Source organism: Sinocyclocheilus rhinocerous, unplaced genomic scaffold, assembly GCF_001515625.1.
Source record: "Sinocyclocheilus rhinocerous isolate Xijiao unplaced genomic scaffold, SAMN03320098_v1.1 scaffold1806, whole genome shotgun sequence".
Lineage (NCBI taxonomy): Eukaryota > Metazoa > Chordata > Actinopteri > Cypriniformes > Cyprinidae > Sinocyclocheilus > Sinocyclocheilus rhinocerous.
The window spans coordinates 565,309-572,801 of record NW_015658531.1 but is presented as its reverse complement, the minus strand read 5'-3'; the positions used below and the strand labels follow the sequence as shown (position 1 = coordinate 572,801).

The 7,493-nt window shown below is 36.0% G+C and overlaps 1 protein-coding gene across 1 annotated transcript in view; it reads left to right on the top strand.

Annotated features, from left to right (window-relative positions):
- Nucleotides 1–4,212: 4,212 nt before the first annotated feature.
- The window catches only part of LOC107722698 (mitogen-activated protein kinase kinase kinase 13-like), an 85,211-nt gene continuing 81,930 nt past the window's right edge, over nt 4,213–7,493 (top strand). The window contains exon 1 of the mRNA XM_016531167.1: nt 4,213–4,509. The gene's annotated coding sequence lies outside the window, so the exon portion shown is untranslated. The remainder of the gene's footprint in view (nt 4,510–7,493) is intronic.

Here is a 7,493-nt window from a genome sequence, read left to right as displayed (position 1 = left end):
GGAGACGAATTGTTGAATAAAGTCGTTATTTTTGTTTTCTTTGCGTACAAAAAGTATTCTCGTCGCTTCGTAAAATTATGGTTGAACCGCTGATGTGTAATGGATTATTTTACCGATCTCCTTGCTACGTTTCTGGACCTTGATCGTGGTAATTACATTGCTGTCTATGGGGGGTCAGAGAGCTCTAAGAATTAATCAAAAATATCTTGATTTATGTTCCGAAGATGAACGGAGGTCTTACGGGTTTAGAATGACATGAGGGTGAGTAATTAATGACCGAATTTTCATTTTTGGGTGAACTAACCCTTTTATCTACTCTCCTGTCTGATCTGTTTGTCGGACAATATGGTGGATTCAGCGTTATGATTGGTCAGATCGCCTGTCAGTCAAGCTCCCTGCGAAGGGTCAATTCTGAGTTTCTATCTTGGAATTCTGACTTCTTTTTCTTGATATAACAATTCTGAGTAAATCTGTAGTGAGTTTACATATATCTCACCAGTGTTAATTTCGTTGATGAATAATTTTCGTCATAATGTTTGTCAATGACATTTTTTTCACTGACGACAACGAGACGATAACGAACTAAAATTATTTTTGAATGACAAAAACTATGACGAAAATTTATTGACATTTTCGTCAACGAATAAAAACGAGACGAAAATGTTAGGGAGGGACGATTTGGGAAGAGATTCATTCAATTTCAGAACGAATCTGCTGCGTGGTTCGGAGGTTAGATGCGTACATACGAACCGGCGGGACATAAGCTAAAATACACTTGCTGTACGTCGCATAAAATGTTGAAAAATGTCAATATGTGGGAGTAAGAGAAGAGCAGACATATAAATCTGACGACGCAGATTCGGTCGGGTTTTCTGAGCGCAGACACTGAAGCATACACACAGAAAGCGCCTCTCACAGCGCGTGAATACTCTTTCACGTCGCATGAACGGAGAATTAAGAATTACACACAAAATGATGTCAAATTGTCCGTTTTGACGAGTATTCACGTAAACGCAGTTGATTACGTCTTCAGTGAACGTAAACAGTAGGGAGAACGTGTATCAGTACATTGCATCCATTGCAGCTGTGCATTCGGTTTTAAAGGGACAGCAGCCTAATTTAGTTGCTATTGTCCGAGTCATTGATGTTAATCAAGCAACGAAAGAAAGAGAATCACTCACTGCTCTTGATTGAAAAACTTCAGTAGCCCTAAAGATTAATCTAAATTTATTTACAGAAATAAATATGTCTGCTTGAAAGAATGAAGAATATGGTAAACAAGTTGCTATAAACAATGCATAATTAGCCTATATAACCAGTTGGTATTTCATTAAAAAGAAGACCATGTTCTTGTTCTTTATGAGACGTGGTTTTATTAATTTTAACATAACATTAACATTCACACAAGGCATGTTGTGTGTCACCGCAGTTAAATCGGTGTCTATCATGATAAAACATTAATATCAAACCTATATAATGAGTTTGGAAATTTTGGAGAAATGCTTAATAAACACATTGCACTGTAACTAAACCCATTAGATTTCAGCCGACTAAATTTACTGTAGATTTAGTCGACTAAAATCTTATGATATTTAGTCGACTAAAACTAGACTAAAACTAAAAACAATTCAGGTGACTAAAATATGACTAAATGGCATTTTAGTCAAAAGACTATGACTAAAACTAAATCAATATTTGCTGTCAAAATTAACACTGTATCTCACAATTCTGACTTTGTGAGTTTTTTTCCTAAAAAAAGAGGATAAGAGGATAAGTACCTCTTTAACATTTTTATCCTGTGGCAGAAATGGGCTTTCATAGCAAACAGCAGCAAACAAAATTGTGTTCAAACAAGTTTTTGGATCGCAATTTTGTTGTATGCTGCTAATGTTGCCAGATATGTCGCTCACTTTCATGCAGATTTCTGTACAATCCATAAGCCATACAGTTAGCTTCATACATATGGTGCTTTGAATATGTTTTATAATGTTCCTGTGGCTCAGTGGTAGAGCATTGTGGTAGCAGCACAAAGGTTGTGGGTTTGATTCCCAGGGAACACACATACTGGTAAAAAATGTATAGCCTGAATGCACTGTAAGTCGCTTTGGATAAAAGTGTCTGCTAAATGCATAAACTTATAATGTATTTATTAGTTATTTTGCACAGAAGTTTCGGTATCTGGGTCAATATGAATTTGAATGTGGTTGATGTACATTTTGTAAATTACAAATGCAGGTACCCAAAATCAAGTTTTTAGTTTGCATACATGTGCACAGACAAATATACTGTTCTTTATGCAAGAAATAAATGTAGAGGTAGCTAGTTGCAGGGTGAAGAAAGGACTTTTATTTTGCAATAATGACCAATTGGCTGTACTTTATCCCACATATTACATGGCTATTTACCAAATAAATAAATGATTATATGCATATTAAATATTTAAACTTTAAACCATAAACTTCAGTTGAGCCTTATTTATTAATTTGTGAAAAGAGCAAGTTATACAAGAGAAATTAACCAAAGGTGCATATTCTGTACATATTTCAACACTTCATGTAGCATTAATGCACATGCCTTTGATTCATGTACAGTGCTGACAGGGTTTAATGGCCAGATGGCAGATTAGGCCGCATTGCATTTTGGGATGTCAGCAGGCAGATTCATTTGACGATATTATTTCACATGGAACATTAACCTGCATTTTGCAAGCAATTATGCAATGCCTTTAATATCAAAGCAAATGCAGACATGTGAACAATGAACTGTCCTCAGACAGTTTTAAGTTAGTGTGTCAGGTTTAAAATAAATATCGGCATTGTTAAAAAGTATTAAGACATGAGAACTGAATAAAAAAGTACTGAAAGCAAACTAGTTTATTTGATCAGTGATGAATAACATAATATGCATATATTTTTACATTTCTAGTTTAATGGTTTGCTGTAACGAAGCATTTAATTACATCTTCAAAAAAGTGATATAGGAACTTATTTGTCATTCATGAACAATTAAATATGTTATCTTAAACTTGATAACAGACATAAATCAGTCACTTCCTTATTTTCTTAGCTTATATTTTTCCACAATACATGTGCTGTATGTTCTTTATTATTATTTTATACATTTCTTTTAAATTTTTTTTTATTATTATTTATTTCTCTGTCCCAAAACCCCACCCTTCGAAGCAAAAAACAAACGCGCAATTGGTTCCACACCCTTCAGCTGTGAAAGAGCCACGCACTGCTTTCACTTCGAGTAAACACACGATGTCGAAATCCTCTGAAATTATAAGCAGAAAACACACACAGGTCCGACCATTAAGCCAATAAATCAACACGTATGCAATGCACTGTACAAAACAATATACACTAGCGGTGTCCGATTCGCTAACGAATCGTTCTTTTGAGTCGGATCTTTAAATGAATTTGTCGGTCTGAACGATTCTTTCATGAATGAGACTGAATCGGGTTCACGTGTCCGATTCGTAATGACTGATCCGAGGATTTTGGTGCTGGGACGAACGGTAATACATTTATTTATTTATTTTTTGCTAAAATCAAAAATCTCGCTGGTTAATGCCTTGATGTACATATGAAACAGTTCCCAGATTTTGGTTTCCATAACGTTCTTATTTGGTTCCCCTCAAAAAACAAACTAAATTAATTAAATAATAAACACACAAACAAATGGTTTGCTGGGTTGGTTTTAATAAACAGGATTTTATTATTAAATAGCATTCAAAAATAAAAATCATGACTGTAATGATGTGAAACTGATAAACCTTATAAAATATTGGAACTTTGGAACGTAAGGATAACGTGATGACGTAAAAGAATCACTAATTAGGTTCTTATTCATTTTCAAATACATAAATAATCCAATGGGAACGTTAGGGGAACGTTCTGTATTTGCTGGGTTGGTTTTAATTAACGGAATTTTATTATTAAATAATAGCAGTTACTTAAAACTGTTTTTGTTTATTTCAGTGCAATATATATTTAGGTTGTAATTATCTTCGTTCTTATGTGATGAATCATGGCTCTAATGAAGTGGAAAACGGATAAACCTGGCTTTTGGAACGCAGGGATAGCGTGATGATGTAAAAGAATCACTGATTCGGTTCTTGAAAACGAACTGTTCGAACGAGCCGGTTCGTTCAAATGATTCGGACCTCCATTCCCTAATACACAATACAACGCGCACAGTACAGAACGAGTGAAGTGTGTGCTATGGTGTAGGTGTAAAATGTAACTGTAGTGAGCACAGTAATTACAGTAGACAGTCTAGCAGTAATTGAGTAAACACGTGAGCGCGATAATACGCGTTCATAGATATTCAGCATCCTCGAGGATTGAATGAATGAGAACGCGCAGTAATCTATTTTTATCCCGCGCGCTGGTGCAGGTGCACAGGTCAGAGCAGGCGGAAGTGACGAGTGCGCTCACGAGACTCGCATTAAACCGTCGGGATTAGATCGGAGGACAGTCGAGCGGAGCTCAGCCGAGTTAGACGGTAGGATTTCACTCCTTTCCTTCATTTGTTATTCACAATTTGTGATTTCCGACCGTCTTGAATTATTGTAGCGTAAACGCCGGCATTTTTCGCCCGTTTTATAGGCTTGTTTACGTTGTCTGTCTGTCTGTCTGTCTGTCTGTCTGTGTGTGTGTGTGTGTGTGTGTGTGTGTGTGTGTGAGTGAGAGAGTGAGAGACGAGTTTGGGAGATCATCGCCTCGCGCTGCTGATGTGAGGGAGAAATATCTCCACAGTTGTTTTACAAACACCGGTTCGTGTTTTAAATCTCAGTTACAAGATTTTAAACGGCTTTAATGCACATTTCGGCATTTTATACCCGTGTTTGACGTTATACACTGATTTAATGTCCCAGATTGAAGCGCGACTAGCCAAATTCAGAGCTGTCGGTCGCGTATTTCAATATAATCTGCAGCTCTGGCGTCTAAATAGGCCATTGAACACAGAGGCCCCTAGTTAGATGCAGCGTATTTGTTTCTCTGCCAAGAATGTGACTTGTCCCAGCAGCCTCGATGCAGATGCACCGGCTGGAACAAAGCGAGCACATCACAAACACACCAGCCTCACTGTTCTGATAGGATATGAACAAATCTTTCCACTCCTGTCTGCTTAAACATCAAACTGTGATGCAGATAAATAGACCGAATCTGTGTTTTGTTTTGCTTTTAACTTGTTTTTAGTGTAAATGCATTGAGAGAGTTGTCACAAGGGTTATACTTTAGTATATGTGATGCCAAAAGTGTGCATCTGCTGTATAAAATAGTTTTTTTGCCTTATAATAGGTTCTTTAATGACAGGTTCTTATTGTGACAACTTGCCCCACTCTTCCCCGCTTTGTTGCATATCCATGTAACTCTGATGTTCTTAGACTAATAATAACACAAGCTGATCAGGTCATAGTCCACCGTAACTGAAACAAATGTACAATAGTCAGCAATTATTTTGGCTTTTTGCACTGCCTGTTATATCAATAAAGAAGCTAATGTGTTGCTCAAAGCTTTGAAGTTGACTTTAGTTTAATAGTATTATTTAACCCTGTAAAGCCTGACATATGAAATATCTTCTTTTTTTTTTTTTTTTTTTTAAACTGAACAGTTTATTGAACCTTTAGACAAAATATAAAACATGCATGTGTTTTGTTGAGGATCATATTTAATACGTCAGGCTTTTATGGCTCATGTAGTATGATATAGTGAGAATATGAACATCTGAATTTTATTCAGAGGCCCAAACGGAGTAAAACTGTGCAATTTGGTGCAGATGCTGATATTGACAAAAACTGATGCAATTCTGATGCTTGTAATGTAAACAAATGAGATCTTAATAACAGTATAGCAGATACTTAAAATGATAAAAATATTATTGGTGGTCGCTCTATATCTCCAATAAGATGCCTTAGTAAGATATTTAAATGATGCAATGCAGTCCATTGTCCAATGATGATTAAGGGTTGAACAAATAAACGTTCCTCAGAAGATGTGAGATGTTTTGGAGGCTTCTGAAGATCACTCCTCCGCTGAGGAACAGTGAAAGTAAAGCTTCTGGAAACAAACGCTCCTCAAAAGATCCTGATGATCAGATTTGAGATGCACTGATTTTTCTAGAAAATGATTGATGGAGAATCAAGTAAAGCAGAGCTGCTTCAGTCCAGTGAGTGTTCATCTGAATATCACTTAAAAATTAAATTAAATTTTAAAATTAAACTAAAAATTATTTCAGAATTGTTTTTAATATATATAAAATAATTCTTAAAAAACGGTATATATATATACATAATAATTCTTATATATATATATATATATATTAGTAATAAATATTTAGCTATAAAGATACTTTTTCAATTCATTGCAATCATCCATTGTAATAATTGTAATTTAATAATTAATTAATATTTAGTAAAGCAATTATAATAATAAATATATAAACAGTATTACTGAAATATTACTAAAGTTATTCTGACGTTTACTTATAAATCAGCAAAGATTTGACAGCAAAAAGACATGTGAAGCACGAGCTGAAGCTGGAGGTTTGTACAGTTACACTAAAAGTATGTTTGGTAAAGCAATGCGAGTGTTAAGTATGTAGAACGGGGCTCGTGCGATTGCGATTTGTTTCCAGTATGTCAGTGAATGTCCACGTGTGTCAGTAATGAGACGCTGCCATCAATCTGAGACTGAGACGGGTGCAGTTACAGGTCACTCTCTCCAATTTAGCAAATGTGGGTGTTTCCTCGTTCTCTCGTTCTCCTCTGCACCTCTAATTAAGCAAATGCAGCCTCTCGGCTCAAGCTCAACCTGTTATCTTTGTTTTTTAAGTGTGATGGGAGGAAAGTGGATCGTTGGCACTCGTGAGCAAACGTGAGGGATCTTGCAAGGACAAATTTACATATAGTCTGCATTTAAAGGGAAACCTCATTCAAAAAAAAACGTGAAGTAATCTGTATGACTTGTGCACTATATTCTGAAGCTGTAAGATAGAGTTCAGATGTCCTGAAGAATTAGATTTGAGAGCTTTTTGGCTGAACTCTTCTTGTAATGGCTGAATAAGCTGCATGTTCCAGCAGCTAAATGGCAATTCATTACAGGCTGTATAGAATATCAAATGGATTTCCTTGTAATAATCGAGAATATTATCTGTCAGGTTCATAGTAAAATGTGAATGCAAAAAGACCTTAATGGAAGCAGGCTTAGAGCAAGATGCTCATGTGTGCTCGTATGAATCAGCATCTGATTTCTTATATAATCTCACCACTGAATCATATGCAAATAGGACACTGAGGGTGTCCTGCACGCTGCACTAGAGCTGCGCAATATACATGAACAAAACATCACTAAATAATATTTAGCTTTTTTCTATACATATAGGCCCAATCCCAATTCTACCCCTTAGCCTTTCCCCTTTCCCCTACCCCTCCGTTTCGCGCGTTCACGTGAAGGGGTAGGGGTGTCTCAATTCTCTTTTGGTTG